This window comes from Bufo bufo, chromosome 3 (genome assembly GCF_905171765.1).
Source record: "Bufo bufo chromosome 3, aBufBuf1.1, whole genome shotgun sequence".
NCBI classification, from domain to species: Eukaryota; Metazoa; Chordata; class Amphibia; order Anura; family Bufonidae; genus Bufo; species Bufo bufo.
In genome coordinates this window covers 637,546,501-637,569,056 of record NC_053391.1, presented here as the reverse complement: position 1 = coordinate 637,569,056, position 22,556 = coordinate 637,546,501, and the positions used below count along the sequence as shown (strand labels likewise).

Genomic DNA, 22,556 nt, shown 5'->3' with positions numbered 1-22,556 from the left:
CGAAAATTCAGGATGCCCTTGACTGAAAACCGAAACTGCCTTTTTGCCCAAATACTTTTAAAATACTTTTTTTTTTTTATGATTGGCGCTGTTATGGAGAGGGGGATCTGTGGGTGGCTCTGTTATGGAGAGGGGGATCTGTGGGTGGCTCTGTTATGGAGAGGGGGATCTGTGGGTGGCTCTGTTATGGAGAGGGGGATCTGTGGGTGGCTCTGTTATGGTGAGGGGGATCTGTGGGTGGCGCTGTTATGGAGAGGGGGATCTGTGGGTGGCGCTGTTATGGAGAGGGGGATCTGTGGGTGGCTCTGTTATGGAGAGGGGGATCTGTGGGTGGCTCTGTTATGGAGAGGGGGATCTGTGGGTGGCTCTGTTATGGAGAGGGGGATCTGTGGGTGGCTCTGTTATGGAGAGGGGGATCTGTGGGTGGCTCTGTTATGGAGAGGGTGATCTGTGGGTGGCTCTGTTATGGAGAGGGGGATCTGTGGGTGGCGCTGTTATGGAGAGGGGGATCTGTGGGTGGCGCTGTTATGGAGAGGGGGATCTGTGGGTGGCGCTGTTATGGAGGGGGGGGGGGTATGTGCACTGTTATGGGCATAACAGTGCACAGATCCCTTCCCCATAACAGTGCACAGATCCCTTTCCCCATAACAGTGCACAGATCCCCCCTCCCCATAGCAGTGCCATAGACCGATCCCCCTACCCATAACAGCCCCGGCCCTGCTGCTCACAGCATCACTCACTGCATCTTTATTTTACCTTACAATCGTGACGCTCCAGTAACAACTCTGCAAGCAGAGCAGAGGGCGGCGTAACGTCACTTACTCACGTGACGCACCTGCTCCGCCCACTTTATGAATGAAGGAGGCGGAGCAGGCGCGTCACGTGAGTAAGTGACGTTACGCCGCCCTCCGCTCTGCCTGCAGAGTTGTTACTGGAGCGTCACGATTGTAAGGTAAAATAAAGATGCAGTAAACCGCCCGCCCGCAGATGGTGGGTGACAAATCCCACACCCCATATTTTCGGCCGATATGTAACATTTTCGGCCTATATTTTCGGCTGCCGGAATTTCGGTGCACCCCTAATATATATATATATATATATATATATATATATATATATATATATATATTTATATTACTTTATATTGCTATATGTTATGAAGACCAAACGTATCCAGTATATTATATATTTCTCATTAGGAGAATATTCGTCTCTAAAAGAGTGTCTGTAAAGATGTGTGTTTTGTAACAATTAATCACATCTTTGGTATAGGGTTGTTGCGGGTATCGAAATTTCGATACCCAATCGGTACTTTTGTCCCGGTATCGATACGATACCGGGATTTCAATTTTTTCGATACTGGGCTGCGCTGCTGCGCAGTCTAGTATCTCTGAACATGAGCGCAGTCAGCGCACTGCTCTCTGCGCGCTCATGTTCCCTCAGCAGCACGGGGAGAAGGAAGCAGTCTCTCCCTCCCCCTGTGCTGCCGCTGCCACCAATGAGAAGAGAGGGGCGGAGGAGGGGCTGGCGCACAGCGCCACCAATGATACACGACTTTTCCTATACAGAGTGGCGCCCAGCGATGTCCCAGCACTCACCATTATTCCTGGGCGCCGCTCCGTTCGCCCGCTGTGCCCCATTACTGTTCCCTCTCCTGCTCCACATGCTGATTACGATCGGAGCGGTGGGGAGGAGACATCAGCTTCACTAGTGGGCGTTCCTTCTCCCTGGCTGTAGCGCTGTCCAATCGCAGCGCAGGAAGAAGGAACGCCCACTAGTGAAGCTGATGTCTCCTCCCCATCCCTCCGATAGTAATCAGCTTCACTAGTGGGCGTTCCTTCTTCCTGCGCTGCGATTGGACAGCGCTACAGCCAGGGAGAAGGAACGCCCACTAGTGAAGCTGATGTCTCCTCCCCACCGCTCCGATAATTAGCATGTGGAGCAGGAGAGGAGACAGTAATGGGGCACAGCGGGCGAACAGAGCGGCGCCCAGGACTAATAGTAAGTGCTGGGACATCGCTGGGCGCCGCTCTGTGTAGCCTAATACTGAAAGTCTGGACCCACGTCTTTAACACGTATTAAGGCTGGTTACAGCCTGTATTTGTGGGCGGGGCTGCTGACTATAACTTCCCTCACGTCCTCACCCTGAGGACGGTCGCTGCATGCTTTTGCCTCCAGCCCGCTCCGTCACTTCCGGTTAAGTTACGGCTCTCCAGCTTCATCGGCCGGGGGCTGCGTCCGTCCGGCCTGCCCAGCCGGGCTCGGTCGGGGCTTCCTCTCTCCTTCAGCTCCTGGGAAGCCTCCTCGCAGCGTGCGATCTTTTTTTCCTGTTTAGGGCCTTTTCGGCAGGGCCGGCGTCCATGGCGCTCCAGGTAGGGCTGACCGCTCCGGCCGGGCTCGGAGAAAGCTTATTAGCTAAAACGTTCGTCGAGGTTGGAGGCACACTGGTCTGTATTTTACAATCTTTATGGACTATGCTCTGTCTTCGTAATATTTGATTCCATTTGTGTTTGCATGCACGGCTGCCTTTTATTTCCTATTGTCCTGGGATATCTGTTACTTATATTAGCCTTCTGGTTTGCACTATGCACTTTACTTGCTTCTATGTAACTCATGTGAATAGATGATAGGTTTAGGCGCTTTATTATGATGTACTAAGCCCATGTGATATATGAAGCTACTTACTACATGACCAATGTAACTTCCTTTTTCTGTATATGTATGCTGCTGTTGTAATTGATTTTGACATACTAACATTATTGATGTGTACTGATTAAGATCTTTGTTATTGGTTAATTAGTGGGGTGGTTTTTGGCTCTATTGGTGTGTATATTTCATTTGAAACCACACACGGCCTTAATAGCAGTAGCTAGCTAGTGTGTTCTTGGGGGGTAAAAAGCCGCACTGCTCTGTGGCCTCTCGTTCCCTCTAATGAGGTTATCTACCAAACAGTTTCATAAATGAACATGGACAGTAGCCTAAGAACGTTAAATTATTTTCAGGAGGGCTTTTGCAGGTTTTCATTGTTTGCATAGGTATTTACCCATAGAGCAGCATGCTCTACATATATTATTTGTTTTAAAGGGGCTTTTTTAGAGTTTTTCATGGATTGGGTCCTCAGCATTGCTCCGGTGGGTCTCTGACCCATCCCATGCTCTGGGCCTGGGCATAAGGTGGAGGTGCTTCCGTGCACTTCAGGGAGTTCTCCGGTCGCCCATCTCCGCTTGGCTGACGCATATGCGGGGGGGTGGGATGTCCCTTAAACGGGTCCTTCTCTTTCCAGGTTGGGGGAAGATGCTGTTTTTTCGGTTGTCTAATATACCATTTCGGGCTCAGGACTTAATTTATTAGCTTGTTGTCTTTACCTAGGTGCGGATACATTTTTCCAATATGAACAGGGCTGCAGTGCCGTCTGATATCCAGTCTTCCCGTTCAGCCAAGTAGCTGCTCAGCTTCCTGAATTTCTTCAGGTATCACGCACACGTCATTTTGTCTGTTTTCCATGCTTCCCCCAGGTACACGCTGTCTCTGTCATCCTGGATCACTCAGGCTCGTTCCGTCTCTGTCATCCTGGATCCCCCAGGTACACGCTGTTTCTGTCATCCTGGATCGCCCAGGCTCGTTCTACCTCTGTCATCCCGGATCCCCCAGGTACATGCTGTCTCTGTCATCCTGGATCGCCCAGGCTCGTCCCGTCTCGGTCGTCCTGGATCGCCCAGGCCCGCGCTGCCTCTGTCATACTGGATCACCCAGGCCCGCGCTGCCTCTGTCATACTGGATCACCCAGGCCCGCGCTGCCTCTGTCATACTGGATCACCCAGGCCCGCGCTGCCTCTGTCATACTGGATCGCCCAGGCCCGCGCTGCCTCTGTCATCCTTCCTTGCTCCCCGTCCACGGTCCTCCGTTCCCTCATCTTCCTTCTCTTCCCGGCTCTCCTAAAGCGCTGTTTAAAATAATAATATTAATGAAATCTAATTGGTACAAGTACTTCTTCAGTACACCGGACCTGGGGATAGCTACAACTGTAATTAGGTATAATTGCATGTGTTGTTTTCTATTTTTATTTTTCAGTACATTCCAGCCGAGAAGCCATGGTCGGCAGGCGCGAGGCTTGCCGGCCTGTTTCTCCATTCCGATGAAAAAATAAAAATAAAATATATATAAAAATAAATATTTAAATAAAATAAAAGTACGCAGCGGAGAGACCAGACACCGGTGTGATCAGTAAGGTGCTGCCTTGCGGACACTGCTGCGGGGTCAGGGACTGCTGCTCTGATTCCCATCACCTATGCTACCACTAGCCCAGGTTAAGTTTAAGTTGGTACCTCCAGTGGACCCCTATACCCACAAGTGCCAATCAATTGCGGCACAATCGCTCTATGCCACCTCGACCAGGGCTAGAAACTGCACCTTCCACTTCTGCCGACAGACGTAACACAAGTTATCCCCTCTAGTGTAGCTAACTCCATGAATGTTGTTTTAGTGGTGGGGTTTGTTGCTGTGCTATTTTCCGGTTTCCTAATGTACCTTTTTGGGCAATCTTTTCTTAAAACAAACAGGGCTGCAGTACTCTCTGATATTCAGTCCTCCCGATCAGCCAAGTAGCTGCTCATCTGCTTCCCGAATTCTTCAGGTATCATGCATACGCCTTCTGTCTGTCTTCCCTGCTTCTGGACTCACTATCACGTCATCTGAGGTCTCTGTCATCCTGGATCGCCCAGGCTCGCTCTGCCGCTGCCATCCAGGATCATCCAGGCGCACACTGCCTCGGTCGTCCTGGGGCGCCCAGGCTCGCTCCGCGCCTGCCATCCTGGTTCGCCCAGGCTCGCTCTGCTCCTGTCATCCTGGTTTGCCCAGGCTCGCTCTGCTCCTGTCATCCTGGTTTGCCCAGGCTCGCTCTGCTCCTGTCATCCTGGTTTGCCCAGGCTCGCTCTGCTCCTGTCATCCTGGTTTGCCCAGGCTCGCTCTGCTCCTGTCATCCTGGTTTGCCCAGGCTCGCTCTGCTCCTGTCATCCTGGTTTGCCCAGGCTCGCTCTGCTCCTGTCATCCTGGTTTGCCCAGGCTCGCTCTGCTCCTGTCATCCTGGTTTGCCCAGGCTCGCTCTGCTCCTGTCATCCTGGTTTGCCCAGGCTCGCTCTGCTCCTGTCATCCTGGTTTGCCCAGGCTCGCTCTGCTCCTGTCATCCTGGTTTGCCCAGGCTCGCTCTGCTCCTGTCATCCTGGTTCGCCCAGGCTCGCTCTGCTCCTGTCATCCTGGTTCGCCCAGGCTCGCTCTGCTCCTGTCATCCTGGTTCGCCCAGGCTCGCTCTGCTCCTGTCATCCTGGTTCGCCCAGGCTCGCTCTGCTCCTGTCATCCTGGTTCGCCCAGGCTCGCTCTGCTCCTGTCATCCTGGTTCGCCCAGGCTCGCTCTGCTCCTGTCATCCTGGTTCGCCCAGGCTCGCTCTGCTCCTGTCATCCCGGTTCGCCCAGGCTCGCGCTGCTCCTGTCATCCCGGATCGCCCAGGCTCGCGCTGCTCCTGTCATCCCGGATCGCCCAGGCTCGCGCTGCTCCTGTCATCCCGGATCGCCCAGGCTCGCGCTGCTCCTGTCATCCCGGATCGCCCAGGCTCGCGCTGCTCCTGTCATCCCGGATCGCCCAGGCTCGCGCTGCTCCTGTCATCCCGGATCGCCCAGGCTCGCGCTGCTCCTGTCATCCCGGATCGCCCAGGCTCGCGCTGCTCCTGTCATCCCGGATCGCCCAGGCTCGCGCTGCCTCTCTCATCCCGGATCGCCCAAGCTCGCTCTTCCGCTCTCATCCCGGACAGGCACAGTTCAGCCAGATAGGGGTGATAGGCATCCCTCCCGACTCCACGCCAATGTACACCTCAGCCCCTGCCACAAGTATTAAGGCTGGTTACAGCCTGTATTTGTGGGCGGGGCTGCTGACTATAACTTCCCTCACGTCCTCACCCTGAGGACGGTCGCTGCATGCCCCACCCTCCCGACCCTTCTTTCTTTCATTCCTCTCTCTTGGGTGGCCCACTTATTCAGGCCTACCCCGCACTGGCTCCAGGCACAGTTCAGCCAGATAGATCATGGAGGGTGATAGGCATCCCTCCCGACTCCACGCCAATGTACACCTCAGCCCCTGCCACAAATAATACAGGAGGCGGGTGCCGGCAGCAGAATCGCATTGCCGGCACCCTGCCTCTGACAGGGAGCTGCGATCAGCGGCAGTTAACCCCTCAGGTGCAGCACCTGAGGGGTTAACTGCCGCTGATCTGCTAGTACCCACCTCCTGTATTAAGTAAGTATTAGGTAATTATCATTGGTGGGGCAGTGTGACCCCCCCCCCCCCCCCAACCCCCCATCCCATCAAAATCATTGGTGGCACAGTGCGCCGGCCCCTCTCAACCCCCCCAGTATTAAAATCATTGGTGGCAGTGGCCACAGGGTCCTCTCCCCTCCCCCTCATTGGTGGTGCAGTGGCAGCTTCTGATCGGAGCCCCAGCTGTGTAAGCCTGGGTCTCTGATGAGTTACCATGACAGCCAGGACGCTGCTGAAGCCCTGACTGCCATGGTAACATCCCTGATGCTGTGTGCACAGAGCACAGGGCAGCAGGGACAGTGTGAAGTCCTATTCACCCTGATAGAGGTCTATCAGGGTGAATAGGACAAGGGATGAAAGATCCCAGGTTCTGGCCCCTAAGGGGGGAAATAGTTATTAAATAAAAAGTGTAAAAAAAAAAATAAAAAAAAAGGGAAAAAAACCCCCCACCAAAATATTAAGTATGAATCACCCCCTTTTCCCAATTTCACATATAAAATGTATAAATAATAAACATATTACATATCGCCACATCAGAAAAGTCCAAACTAATTAAATATTTTAAAAAATCTATGCGGTGAACGCCGGAACAGAAAAATTAATAAAAACTGCGCGATTCGCCATTTTTTAAAATGCGGAATGCACGTGGCTTTTTTTGGTTTATTTTTTTCGCGTGGTATCGAGTATCGCAATACTTTTTCATGGTATCGAAACCGAATCAAAAAATTGGTATCGCAACAACTCTACTTTGGTATGACAGAGGAGGTTCTGATATCTCTGTGAGAAAACAAGGTCCATTCATATAATTACGGTCCATAGATAAACCGTGTGAGAAACATTCAGAGAGACGCCTAGAGGTCTGTCTCTAATTGCTACAAGTGTCAGAATTAATCCCTATAGCTTTGAATTAAAGCTTCTAAGGTCAAATGTAGAGAATACGTTTTATTCAGACTTAAGTTAACCATTTACACTATGATGCAAATAGCTTATACAACAGTGCCACCTAGTTATGAGTAGGTGACATTACAACAGTAGCAAAAGTGCATTCTGGGTAAGGTTATGATGTCATATTTCTTATCAATAGTCACGCCCATCCGACAATGATTGGAAAGTTCCAAACTAGGAAGGTGTGTCTAACTGATAAGTTTGTGGTCATAAACCACACAAAAAGAGAGAGAGGGGGGGGGGGGAGTGGAGCTCTCTAGAGGGGTCTATCAAGATGTAAGCCATGGTGAGATGAGCTATGATGGACCACCCAGCTTTCCTAGGAGCAGAAGTGAGATTCCTACTAGGATTTGGTAAGAGACACAGAGAATGATATTTTATTTATTAAGACTAATTTGATAGTTTGGGTGAAATTATACCATCTAGATTGGCAAATAAATAAATTAATTGATCATCTTCATATTGAGATGTAGTATTAGGACTTTGTGAGACTTCATTCTACCTGCAGAAGAATCAAGACTCATAATTTAGCAAAGCATTAAATGATTGCATATATATAACATTCTTCGCCAAGCTAAGTGATGGATTCCCACAGGAAAGACTTGTTTCAAGGCCTTCCCATTTAAGATATGGTCTAGCAATGATCCTAGATCCCTGTTATTTGTCTTGATATTCTTACCAAAGTTATATGTGTGAAAATAGTCCAGGATAGGGCGGAAGGATACAGCTATCTTTTCTAAGTTATATCCTTGAATGGATTTGCCCATTCTGGAAGTCATGTGATGTGTAGTTGGTTAGAGGGGGCGGAATGTATTTAGCGTTCCATATTGATGTCTAGGATTAGACATACCCATCTTGATATCATGAGGTTTTCTCTGAACAGAAGTAATGTGTATAACTTATGTTCCTATTTGGATATCCTAACCAAATAATAGCTTTGTTATAATGTCACAAGTTATTTCTACTCACATGTAATGCTTTTATATCAACGCTGAATATATATTCGTTTGCATGTATAATTATGTTTATTTATTTATGTATGTTTATAACCATGTAACCAATAAATCTGCATATTTTTTTTTATAATATCTGTGTTTTATTGTATAATGTAGGACTACATTTTTATCATTAACGTCATCTCACGTCAAAAGAACGTATTTATCTGAGGAAATAGTCGGACTCAGATGTGAATTGTATCGATTAGTTTGTCTACAATTCACCAGGTCATGATTTTAAGAATTTAACCATGAAAAAAAAAAAAAATTGGCATAATTACCGTATTTTTCGCCCCATAAGACGCACTCCCCCCCCCCAAAATGGGGGAAAAATGCCCCTGCGTCTTATGGGGCGAATGCTGAAGTTTTTACATCGCAGGCTGCGATGTATGAGCGAGCGGGGAGAGACCGGGAGGAGGAGCTGGGGGCAGGCAATTGGGGCGGTGCAGTCACTGTACTCCGGCCCCGCCGCTCCAGTGCTGCACTATACAAATATAAAATGTCTCATTCAATTAAAAGTGATTAAACATGCCGCCCCCCCCCACACTTTTAATATTAATGTACACCCTAACCGCTTCTGTAGAATGCAGGCCGGGCGGGCGGCAGCGTAACTCCCTGATGTCACGTGCCTGCGCCGCCTACTTTATGAATGAAGCAGGCAACGCAGGCATGTGACGTCTGCCTGCCTGCGTTGTACAGAAGCTTTTAGGATGTACGGTAATATTAGGAGTGAGGGGGCATGTTTAATCACTGGAGCGGTGGGGGGGAAATCTGTGGATGACAGTTTTATGGGGGACATCTGTGGATGGCACTGTTATGGGCTGGGGGGGTCTGTGGATGGCACTGTTATGGGCTGGGGGGGTCTGTGGATGGCACATATATAACAGTGTCGGCCACAGATCCCCCCCCCCCCCCCTGTAACAGTGTGTCGGCCACAGAATCCCCCCCCTCCTGTAACAGTGTGTCGGCCACAGAATCCCCCCCCTCCTGTAACAGTGTGTCGGCCACAGAATCCCCCCCCCCCCCTGGAACAGTGTGTCGGCCACAGATTCCCCCCCCTGGAACAGTGTGTCGGCCACAGATTCCCCCCCCCTGGAACAGTGTGTCGGCCACAGATTCCCCCCCCTGGAACAGTGTGTCGGCCACAGATTCCCCCCCCCTGGAACAGTGTGTCGGCCACAGATCCCCCCCCCCCCCCCTTGAACAGTGTGTCGGCCACAGACCCCCCCCCCCCCCCCCTTGAACAGTGTGTCGGCCACAGATCCCCCCCCCCCCCCCCCCTGGGAACAGTGTGTCGGCCACAGATCCCCCCCCCCCCCGGAACAGTGTGTCGGCAACAGATCCCCCCCCCCCCCCCGGAACAGTGTGTCGGCCACAGATCCCCCCCCCCCTGGAACAGTGTGTCGGCCACAGACCCCCCCCCCTCCTGGAACAGTGTGTCGGCCACAGATCCCCCCCCCCCTCCTGGAACAGTGTGTCGGCCACAGACCCCCCCCCCCCCGGAACAGTGTGTCGGCCACAGATCCCCCCCCCCTGGAACAGTGTGTCGGCCACAGATCCCCCCCCCCTGGAACAGTGTGTCGGCGGCCACAGATCCCCCCCCCCCCTGGAACAGTGTGTCGGCCACAGATCCCCCCTGTAACTGAATTATTACCGCCCGACAAATGAATGATCAAAAAATCATATGTACCCAAAAATAGTACCAATAAAACTGTACAAAATATCCCGTAGTTTCCAAAATGGGGTCACTTTTTGGGAGTTTCTACTGTAAGGGTGCATCAGGGGGGCTTCAAATGGGACATGGCATCTAAAAGCCAGTTCAGCAAAATCTGCCTTCCCAAAACCATGTGGCGCTCCTTTTCTTCTGCACCCTGCCGTGTGCCCATACAGCAGTTTATGATTACATGTCGGGTGTTTCTGTAAATGGCATGAATCAGGCTAATAAATATTGAGTTTTGTTTGGCTGTTAACCCTTGATGTGTTAAAGGAAAAAAATGTATTAAAATGAAAAATCTGCCAAAAAAGTGAAATTTAAATATTTGATCTCCATTTTCCTTTAATTCTTGTGGAACGCCTAAAGGGTTAACAAAGTTTTTCCGTTTCAGACCTGAACTGGTCCTTAAAGTGGGTTTTGTCAATTTTCTTAAAAATTAAGAATTGCTTCTAAAATTCTAAGCCTTCTAATGTCCTAAAAAAATAAAATGACATTTACAAAATGATGCCAACATAAAGTAGACATATGGGGAATGTTAAGTAATATTCTATGAGGTATCACTTTCTGTTTTAAAAGTAGAAAAATAAAAATTTAGAAAATTGTGAATTTTTCTAAATCTTTGGTAAATTTGGGATTTTTTCATAAATAAAGGTGAAATATATTGACTCGAATTTATGACTGTTATGAAGTACAATGTGTCACGAGAAAACAATCTCTGAATGGCTTGGATAATTAAGTGTTCCAAAGTTATTACCACGTAAAGTGAGCTATGTCAGATTTGCAAAATTAGGCCTGGTCCGGAAGGGGGCAAATGGCCCATATGTGAAGTGGTTGATTTAAACTTTTAGGTTTTTATATTTGTAAAAACTTTTTTTTTTTAAGTCACCTTGGGTGACCATGACTGGCAATCATTTGTATGCCCATAGTATTCAGTGATGGCTAAATGGCCATCCTTGAAGACTTCATTTGCACTATATCAATACAAGGCTGCCACCCAGTGGCCTGTATTGATTTATACATCTAATTGACTCTGAAGCCTGCTTGAGGCTTCGGTCAATTAGCGCAAGGTACTGTAACAGTTTACCCGATCTCAGCCGGGGAAAGCTGTTACTGGCCCGTAAGCGCACGACTTCCGGTTTCGGTCTCTGCAGATGCCGTGGTCACATTTGACCACGGCATCTGAAGGGTAAGATGTATGCGATCAGCCTTATGGCTGATTGCATACATGTGCCGCGGGTCTCTGCTATTTAAAATAGCAGAAACCCTGTGGCTAAGGCTATGTTTAGGGATCGGACCCATGACGTACAGTTACGTCATGGGTCCTTAAAGGGTTAAAGGGGTTGTCTCACTTCAGCAAGTGGCATTTATCATGTAGAGAAAGTTAATACAAGGCACTTACTAATGTATTGGGATTGTCCATATTGCTTCCTTTGCTGTCTGGATTCATTTTTCCATGGTTACGACCACCCTGAAATCCAGCAGCAGTGCTCATACTTGCACACTGTAAAAAAAAGTGCCAGCTTCTCTGGTGGCCAGGACCGCGGGAGCTCACATAGACTGGTGCTTTTTTCTATAGTGTGCAAGCACGGCCACCGCTGCTGGATTGCAGGGTGTTTATAACCATGGAAACAAGCATTGTATCATGTAATAGAAAAATTAATCCAGCCAGCAAAGGAAGCAATATGGATAGTAATACACTAGTAAGTGCCTTGTATTAACTTTCTCTACATAATAAATGCTATTTGCTGAAGTGACACAACCCCTTTAAGGCTTGCAGGGTTTATGCATCCTTCCTGCCCCACTACAAATCCTACTTACTCCATATTTATTTAAGGAGGGGCTTCGATCTCATGGCTATCATATTAGAATATAGTTTTAAAGCATTGATCATTAATGAGATTGGATCATAACTTGGGTCTTTCCCCTCTTTTGGAATGATAGATATCTGGTCTGTTAACATATATACAGGAAGTTGATGTCCTCGAAGAGTGTTGTTGCACACTTGTAAGTGTTTAGGAAGAAGGATAATGTTGAGTTGTAGCTAATAGTTAAAGGCTATGTACACTTTTTGGGGCAAACATATTTTTTTTCAGTTGATCTTTATCTCCCTTTTCTCTGTACAGAGCTGAGATGCTCTACTACAGGATCTTAATCTTCTCTCTTTTCCGTCAGGCAGGGAGCTAATGGGCTCCTTATCTCTGCTCTCTGACATTATAATAACCCATTGAAGCTCAGTTCTGATCTTACTGATAAGAATGTGACTTAAATATGTGTTTATGACCTCTTAGTAATCTAGAGAGAAGGGTTATTAGATGATTGGCACAAAGTGAAAGTAGGACAGCTAGAAAAACAGTTAACCCTTTGTGACAGAACGGCTCAAAATTTTTAATAAAGACTAATTGATAAAGTGACTCTTAGCCCAAAATGAGTAAAGTGCAATTCTAAAAAAAATGCCCCCAAAGGTATACATGGCCTGGACTCTTATGAGGAGCAGAGGCATCTACTAGTTCTTTCAAGGGTGAATGGTTGAAGTAGAGTGGAAGATTGTTCTTCTGTTAGGGAAGGGAGATTCAGGGACTGTGTTTCTTGAGGAAAAGGCTTTTCTTTAATATTGTACAGGTGGTGATAGAATGAGCCAAATTGATCTGCTATCCATTTAGTAGGTTAAAGCAGATTTAATGGAGTGTATAGGAGAGGGGCCTCCGTTAAATCTGACTATAAATTTCAAAAATATTATCACCATGGGTGTAATAGTGGAATTGTGAAGACAGATAAAGCTTAGCTGCTCGTGCATTAAATAAATTCTTAAGTTCTGCTGTAAGGTGTTCTAGACGCGGTAGCATATCAGGTGTCAGATGTTTTTTATGTAGTAGTCTATAATTACAGTTTCTTTACATAGGAACCAAGGGAAATTGTGGTAAATCACCCCCTACGTTGGCTTTATGAGCATCCTAAATTATACTAGAGGAGAGGGAGGGGTTTTCACTCATTTGGAAATATTCTTCTAATGTACTCATTATATACAGTACTTTTTATGATCTGGGTTGCTGAGCGGGGTTTCATTTAAGCACCAAGTGATTCTGATCTGAGGAGACCTTTTAGTTCAATTGTCACGGTGGGGAGTGGGGAAAACCCCCCACCGTACGATGACTGGGGGATAAGGAAAGCAACTAGGCCTGAACACAAGGATAAAGGAGCAGGTCACCTCCTAATGCATCCCTATACCTAGCCCTAACTCCTCACCGTATGAGCGGACCTGGATGGTAGGACGGCTCATACCCTGGATACCTAAGCCCCTGAGTCGCCCTGGGAAATTACACTTGAAGAGATCGAGGAGGCTGTTAAAAAGCTAGCCTCAGGCAAATCCCCAGGCCCGGACGGGATTCCACTGGAGGTCTACTCTAAATACATAGACATACTTGGACCTCAGTTGCTTAGAGTGTATTCTAAATCCCTGGAGATTGGTTTCCTCCCTGATTCATTATATGAAGCCTCTATCGTTATACTGTTAAAACCGGACAAACCTCCCTTGGAGTGTGGGTCGTATCGCCCCATATCCTTATTAAATTTGGATTATAAAATACTAACTAAAATTTTGGCAAACAAGTTACGGTAAATAAGGTAATAACTTCCATAATACATGAAAACCAGTCGGGCTTCATCCCAGGCCAATCCACCTCCAGTAACATACGAAGAGCGCAGGTTGTCACGCAAAGAGGGCTGGCTACGCAGGGCTACGCAGGTAATAAAAGGTGGGCTCTAGCAGCTTTAGATACGGCCAAAGCGTTTGCCTCGGTTGAGTGGCCTTATTTATTGTAAGCTTTAGAAAGCTTTGGCTTTGGCCCAGTATTTATATGGTGGATTTCTATAATATATGCTAAACCTACTGCTAACATTCTAATTAATGTGTCCTTATCCCCGACATCTCCTTTGAACAGAGAAACTAGACAGGGGTGTCCATTATCACCCCTATTATTTGCGCTAGCCATAGAACATCTGGCTCTTAGAATCTGACGGGACCCGTTGATTAAGGGGGTCTCCTTGGATAATAGGGAAGAGAGGATAGATGACCTAATTATAGATAGATGAAGTAGAGTCAACGTTGCCAAGGGTAATAGAAATTATTGAGCACTTTGGTTTTTATTCAGGTATGCGTATAAATTGGACCAAGTCGGCCCTTATGCCCCTGTGGTCTGCAGGATGACCTTCTGTATTCCATAACCTTATGGTAGTTGATCAGTTCAAATACCTGGGAGTTATCATTACAAGGGACCCATGCCTTTCTCTTGACCGAAACATAATTCCCTTAGAGGCTCATTTTGTAGATAAATTCAAGTCCTGGAAGACTCTACCTTTATCTATCATGGGGAGACTAAACTTAATCAAAATGATACTAATGCCTAAAGCTTTGTATCTACTTGAACACTCATGAACACTGGGGACCCTGCAGAGATGCTGGCAACAGGGGGGGGGGCAGCTCTTCTGTACTTTCTAGCCGGGCAATTGAGGTACTTGGCATCGTGGGTTTCACATGCAGAGCTCCCTAACTCAGAGTATTACCTACAATATTGTTTGCAGCTTTCTAGTCTGTGGCCTGTATTGGAAGACTTAACAGCAATCTCTGGACATCCCCTGCCTATCCATAAATAAGCACATCAGGTCTGGAAGGCTGCAAAGCTTCAACAATATGCTGACCTCCCAGATGAGATGCCATTATGGGATAATCCATCGCTACCAATGTTGATGCAGTGCAAGGGGAAGGGTATTTGGCAAGGGTATGGAGTACTTACGCTGAAAGATCTATATGAGAATGGGATCCTGTTCTCCTTTACTCAGCTTCATACTCACAGTTGCGCCATGCACTTCAGGCGCATCTGAGGTCCCTGAAGAAATCCATTTCAAACTACCCGCTCATCGGCATTCTTAAAAGCCAAGGCCCCAGGGGCATGATATCGGCCTTATATACACATCTCTTGAATCTCAAAATGAGCTCAAACTCTGCTGGCGGAGCCTAGGTGGAGGGAGTGCATCCCAAACCTCACTAAAGAGTGGAATGAGTCATTAGACGCCCCGTCAGGGGTATCACCCTCCCTTAACAATAGACTTATACAATTATTTATACTTCATAGGAGCTACCTCACTCCGGTCAGACTATATAAGATGGGCAGATTGTCACATAGCGGGTGTCACAGGTGTGCACAACCAGATGCAGGCTTTGGGCACCTGATGTGGGAATGTAACTATGTTCAGAATTTTTGGAGGGATGTGGTGACAGTACTATCCACTATGATCCCAGTTGTCCTAGAGTTGTGCCCTAAAAAGTGTCTCTTGAGAGTAGTTGATAATGAGGCGATATCACACTATGACTGTATTTTTCTGAGGGAGACTCTCTTCATGGCTAGGAAGGCAGTTGCTCTCTGGTGGATGGCAGACAGGCCGCCTACGGTCACTCAATGGAAGGCCTTGGTAAATCAAATAATACCCTGGGAAAAAATTATGTTCTCCCATAGAAAATGTCCTCAGAAATTTGAGAAGGTTTGGGGATCATGGTGTTCCTCGCCATTGACGGTATCTTCAATACATATGCATTTTACAGAGTAAAACCATTTTTGAACATATGTATCCTGTAGACAACACAAAAGAGATGACTCCTAATACTCTGCTGTTGTACCTCCTTTATTGTTAATTGACATTAATGAGATTTGAAGTTGTAATCTGAAGAGATCAATATGTGACTTACCAGTGGATCCATATGTAATAATGTGACTGAGTATGTAGTGTATCAGTATAATGTATGCAACATGCCAATCTTTGCTTGTTATATTTCAATAAAACGAGTTTTAAAAGAAATAAATAGATGCAGGGTAATGAATGATCTAAGGCTACTTTCACACTTGCGGCAGGACGGATCCGACATGCTGTTCACCATGTCGGATCCGTCCTGCCGCTATTTTGCCGTGCCGCTGGACCGCCGCTCCGTCCCCATTGACTGCATGTCGGATCCGTCCTGCCGCAAGTGTGAAAGTACCCTAAGTTGTGAGATATAGCCATGTTGATGTCTACTATTGCCACTTGGTTTGTCTATAGTGTCTCAACCCGCCCACTTGCCTGAGGTCTTGCTTTATGTCCTTCAGGTCACGTTTCAAAGGATCAACGACCTCTGCCAAAATCTCCCTCATAAAAGATCTGGAGATCGGTAAGTTCTGTTGTGTTTTTTTGTGTCCTTCCATCTCTCTCTCTCTCCTTCTCCCTCTGAGTCACCAACTTCACCAGCAGGAGGATGCAGGTTTTTTTCCAGGCGCCATCTTGTCCTTTTCTCTTGTCTTTTTGATGAATCTGTCAATGTCCCCATGGCTTCTGCTTTTTGAGGGCCAAGACTTGTCCTTGGTGAGCTTGCACAATTTCTATTTGTGTAGAGAGCTGATGTTGATCACACCTGCTGGGCCCACAGCAGAGCTCAGTCAGACCTGTCTAGCGCCTCTATTCATGATTTACTTGCATTGGATGTGGAATGTTAGTAGATTTGTTGAAGATTTTGGTGCGAATCCTGAACATGTTAATGTGCCCTAGCTGTGAGAAGTTGTTTTCTCCACTCTCTGTCTGCTCACTCTGGCAGTCAATCACTGTGAGACCAACCTTCTGTCCTTCTCCCTGTGCTGAAACATGGCTGACTGGATCTATTCCTCTAGCTGGAAGGTAAGTCCAAACAGTGGGTGAATGTAAAATCCCGTAAATAGGAATACATTTATAAAGGGACCCTGGCTGAACGTACAAAGCACATAAATAATGCATATGAGTATTGAAAGCACACGCTGAATAATATATAGACATTGATGGCTCTCTGGAGACATACCCGGCATGCTGGGTGATATAGTTCGTTGGTGAGATAACGGAGGGAGGAGGTTACAGTTTGCGGTGGAAACCTCCTGTTACGACACTCACCGCCAGGTAGATGAAGCCGCCGTTTAGTGAATAAGCCCCTTTCTCCAGAAATGCAGTTTTTAATCCAGCCGATCGCCAAACTCCCGAATGGAGCATACGAAGTGGCAACTCCCGATCAGCAATTCAGTCGAACTCCTTCCACAGCTAGCAATATACGAAAGCGCTGTCCCAATAATAAATCCCTCCACAAACGAGACCAAGCTCCGTCTTGAAAGTCAAACAGGAATCAATTTTATTGAGGGCTACCCACCCGTATTTATGCAGGTCTCCATCTGGTGGACACGCCCCTAGGGGACCAGACTGGAGACTGACACAGGGCAGACATGCAGCACTACAGAGACAATACATCCCCCACAATGCATCATGGTCTCCTCCTCTCTGCCCTGAGACCCGAGGAGTAATCCCATTATCTCTCAAGACAGAGGGAAACCACAATACACACGTGGGGACAACAGAACAGACATCACCATTTAAACATACAATGTCACAACCCTTTTCAATACACAGACATTTAACATCCCAAAATGGCACGCATTAGACCAGGAGTTCAAGTTAGTTTAAGTCCTTTGTGAACAATGAGGCCATTTGGGTTAACTAGCAGCACACTCTTCTCCTGGGTGGCCGTCCGTTCAGTAGTTCCAATCGGTATTTGGGGAAACACACGAACAGGGGCATACGGGCAGGAAATCCAGCGAAATGAAGGCAAACAGACGAACCAGCAATATAGGTCTATACAGATGGATCTGTCATACCTCCTTTCACAGACATTAATGCAGTGTGCAGCTTATGTAGAGTTGGGTGCGTTAGACTTGACAACGGGCAACTATAGTAATTTTATTTTGGAGACTTTGACTGTTTCCTGTAATGTTTTTGTGCCTAGATCATTGGAAATGCCCTTTAATTGAAGGGATACAATGGGAGTGTTAAAAGGGTTGTCTATTTAAACAATAATTGGTGGCATCATGGTCAGAGTGTCTTAAAAACATAAAAGAACCAATACTCCCCTCCACCAATGCAGAGGATTGGTATAAAGTAACACCAGTAATGCTCTGCAGGCAGCTCTTTTTCATGCACAGCCCCAGCGATTCCCATAATATTTGGGCAGCTCAGTGGTTAGCACTGGTGCTCTGCAGTGCTGGGGTCCTCGGTTTGAAACGGACCAAGGACAACATCTGCATGGAGTTTGTATGTTCTGCTCTGTTCAGTGTTTGCGTGGGTTTCTACCGGGTGCTCCAGCTTTCTCCCACATTCCAAAGATAAACTGATAGGAAACTTAGATTGTGAGCTCCACTGGAGACAGTAAGTGATGATAATGTCTGTAAAGCGCTGCAGAATGTCAGAGCCAGGGGAGTTGCTAGGTTAAAACATTCGGGGTCTGGGGCCCTAATGTTTTGTCCCAGGCCCCGAATGTCCTGCCTGCCTGCTAGATACAACTGCATTGCCGTCCTCAGGACAGCAATACAATTGAATCTAAGGCACTGGAAGAGCTGAAGGACATGTGACCAGTAAAACAGGCAGTGGTTGAGAAGGACCTGCTATGATGTCACCATCATGTGACCAGTGCAGGAGAGGACGGCAGTGAAGAGGAGAAGTCCTGGGGGAAGAAGCTGTGGTGATGTCTACTACATGAGGAGAGGTAAGTGAAGGGAGAAGGAAGAGCAATGCTGAGAGTTGTGGTTATTTAACTGGGACTGTATGTTAGGGCTGAAGGGAGGAAAGTTATTTACATGGGATGTACAATACAGACCAAAAGTTTGGACACACCTTCTCATTCAAAGAGTTTTCTTTATTTTCATGACTATGAAGGCATCAAAACTATGAATTAATACATGTGGAATTATATACATAACAAACAAGTGTGAAACAACTGAAAATATGTCATATTCTAGGTTCTTCAAAGTAGCCACCTTTTGCTTTGATTACTGCTTTGCACACTCTTGGCATTCTCTTGATGAGCTTCAAGAGGTAGTCCCCTGAAATGGTCTTCCAACAGTCTTGTAGGAGTTCCCAGAGATGCTTAGCACTTGTTGGCCCTTTTGCCTTCACTCTGCGGTCCAGCTCACCCCAAACCATCTCGATTGGGTTCAGGTCCGGTGAATGTGGAGGCCAGGTCATCTGGAGCAGCACCCCATCACTCTCCTTCATGGTCAAATTGCCCTTACTTTCAAAGTTTTCCCAATTTTTTCGGCTGACTGACCGAACTTAATTTCTTAAAGTAATGATGGCCACTAGTTTTTCTTTACTTAGCTGCTTTTTTCTTGCCATAATACCAATTCTAACAGTCTATTCAGTAGGACTATCAGCTGTGTATCCACCTGACTTCTCCTCAACGCAACTGATGGTCCCAACCCCATTTATAAGGCAAGAAATCCCACTTATTAAACCTGACAGGGCACACCTGTGAAGTGAAAACCATTTCAGGGGACTACCTCTTGAAGCTCATCAAGAGAATGCCAAGAGTGTGCAAAGCAGTAATTAAAGCAAAAGGTGGCTACTTTGAAGAACCTAGAATGACATATTTTCTGTTGTTTCACACTTGTTTATGTATATAATTCCACATGTGTTGATTCATAGTCATGAAAATAAAGAAAACTCTTTGAATGAGAAGGTGTGTCCAAACTTTTGGTCTGTACTGTATGTTGGAGGGGGCTGGGGGAGGGAGTGATGTTATTGACATAAGTCTGTATGTTTATGGCGGATGTGGGAGGGAGTGATGTTATTTACATGGTACTGTATGTTGAAGGCGGCTGTGGGAGGGAGTGATGTTATTTACATAGTACTGTATGTCGGAGGGGGCTGGGGGAAGCAGTGATGTTATTTACATGGGACTGTATGTTGAAGGTGGCTGGTGGGGTAGAATGATGTTACTTACATGGGACAGAGTTTTGAGGGGACGGTGTTGACATGGGATTGCATGTTGGAGGCGGCTGGGGAGGGGGTGATGTTATTTACATGGGACTATATATTGGAGGGGCTAAAGGGAGGGGGTGATGTTATTTACATGGGACTGTGTGGTGGAGGGAGGAATATAACTACAGGGGGCATTATAAATACTGGGGGAACTTCAGGTGAGCATTATAACAGTAGGGGGCAGTATAAATACTGGGGGCACTGTAGGGGTATTATAAATCCAGGGGACATTATAGGCATTCTTATTACTACTGGGGGCTCTATAAGGGGACTTATAGATCTGCCTTATTTCTACTAAGAGCTTATTACTACTGAGGGGTCTGTAGAGAGCTTTATTACCACTGGGGGAACAGTAGGGGGGCCTTATTTCTACTGGGGGCTCTGTGAGGCCATTATTAATACTGGAGGGCTCTTCTACTAATGGAGGCATCCTTGGGGAGCGTTATCACTGTAGGGGGCAGTATTACTAATGAGGGCATTCTAGAAGGGAATTACTATTGGTGGGACTATGATGAGCACTATTACTATGGGGGGCACAATTTTTTTCTTCAGGATAGTATTTGGGGGTATTGGGGAGCACAGCAAGCACATGATAACACCGTGGGGACTCCAGGTTGGGGGATGATGATAAAAAAAGGGAGGAAGCTAAGATGTCTGTGTGTCATATTCTGCAGAGATATCCAGACCAAATGGAGAAGATGATGACAGAAGATCTACATCGGAGGAGACGTCACCTGGAGGCCCTGGATGTGAGAGGTATGTGCTGCTGTATAGCAAGTACAGAAAAATGTGGTGTGTGGGGGAGGGGGAAACAACTTAGAGAACTGGGCCATATACATTGGGGCTTGGGCCCTGGATCTTTTGAGACCCTAGCAATGCCCCTGGTCAGAGCTATATCTGAGAGTTAAATAAATAATATATAGCACTTTGATTAATGCCCCTTCCAAAATTTCTTTTTCCGCTGTCTAGCTATGGGTCTATGAATCTAGAAGTGGGGATGAATGAATGAAAGGTGTCTGGACCGTTTCATCTGCTTCTGTGTAAGATCGCTATGCCAGCACTAATATGAGGAAGGGAGCAGGGAAGCTACTGAGCATGTCTCTCCACCTCTGAATGCAGGAGAAGGTGAACCGGAAGGATAGACAGCATGGGGCGCGATCAGAGAGGAAAAATACAATGCACATAAAAACCTACATATATTCGTATTGCAGTAATATTCTTTGTATAGTAATACTCTTCATGGATAACCCCTTGGTTGGTCAAAGCGGATGTTGAGAACAGGTAACCCAAGTGAGACAGCAAAGGCCGGTGAGCGAAGGAGCCGGGACCTAGTGCTGGGGAGCAGTTAAGTATGCTTCGCTTTGCAGGTCTGCCGGGGGTGGGGGTGGGGGGTTGCCCAAAAAACTAAAACAAACCCCAAAAGGTGGCCAACCTCCTTTAATATTGGCACTGGAAAATATAAGAGATTCTCAAATTCAGTGTGGTTTGAAAATATCCGCAGATCTGTTATAGTGAATTCACAGGGCACTAATTTGTTGCAGAAATTTCTGTAACTGCGCCATTCATCTGGATGGAGCTGGCAGCATCCCATGTGCTTGGCGAAACCGCATCGTTCACATGAATGGAAACGATTTCTGCAACAGATCTGTATGTTAATACAGCCCTATAAGATTTGTGTAGTAGAATCTGAAGACCTTTCATAGGAGAGTGGTCCTGTCATGTTCTTCTGATCCCCTCCCCTTTCTCAAGAAACCTTGATTGATGTTTCCGGATAGCTCATAAATTATTTTACACTATAGTAGTTAATAATTCAGGAGAACTGTCTGTTTTCTTTTTTTGATTTTCTTTTTATTCTTTTGACTCGTCAACTTAGAATGTACTTGAATGGAGATCCAAAGCAGGTGAGCGTGCTTTTGTAAAGAATTGCTTGTTCTCCCAGGATGGGTTTCGATCCTGCCCTTGGCACTAGGTTCACAGCTCCAGCACAGACTGGTCAGGATGCAGGAGGAGGTACATCTGTATGATATGTTTGGGCTTGGTGATGTAACATACAGCGGCAGTAATTAATCTCCATTATAGTCGGCACATCATTGATCCAGGAAGCATATACCACAGCAGTGAGGAACGGAGCATAACGTCGAAGGTAAGTACCATGTATTTTGTGGGATTTGAGGAGGTTTGATCTTCGTGAAATTATTTGAAGGCTCTGTTCACACAGGGTCTTTATCTGACGGAATTTGTCATGGATTCCGTGACCACGTCAAGAAAGGACATGACCTTTCTTGGCGCAGTGTCCATATGGATGCCGCTTGACACTATAGCGGGTGCCTGCTTGCGGTTTAGGCTACTTTTACACTTGCGTTAGGTGCAGATCCATCTGGTCAATGGGGGACGGTTCAGTTTTCAACTGCACCATATTGTGTCCCCATTGACTTACATTGTAAGTCAGGACAGATCCGTTTGGCTCTGCATCGCCAGGCGGACTCCAAAACTCTGCAAGCAGCATTTTGGTGTCCGCCTCCAGAGCGGAATGGAGGCGGAACGGAGCCAAACTGATGCATTCTAAACGGATCCTTATCCATTCAGAATGCATTGGGGCTGAACTGATACGTTTTGAACCGTTTGTGAGATTCATCCCTGAAACGGATCTCCATTCGGTTGGGCTAAACTGCAACAGGGGCTAAACCGCAACAGGGTCTGCAAAATTCACATTGAAAAACCACGGCAGAAACCGAAGTCCCC

At 46.9% G+C, this 22,556-nt stretch overlaps 1 protein-coding gene across 1 annotated transcript in view; it reads left to right on the top strand.

The window, feature by feature from the left end:
• WASF3 (WASP family member 3) overlaps positions 1 to 22,556 on the top strand; it is an 82,027-nt gene that overhangs the window by 19,487 nt on the left and 39,984 nt on the right. The window contains exon 2 of the mRNA XM_040426177.1: positions 16,097 to 16,158. The gene's annotated coding sequence lies outside the window, so the exon portion shown is untranslated. The remainder of the gene's footprint in view (positions 1 to 16,096; positions 16,159 to 22,556) is intronic.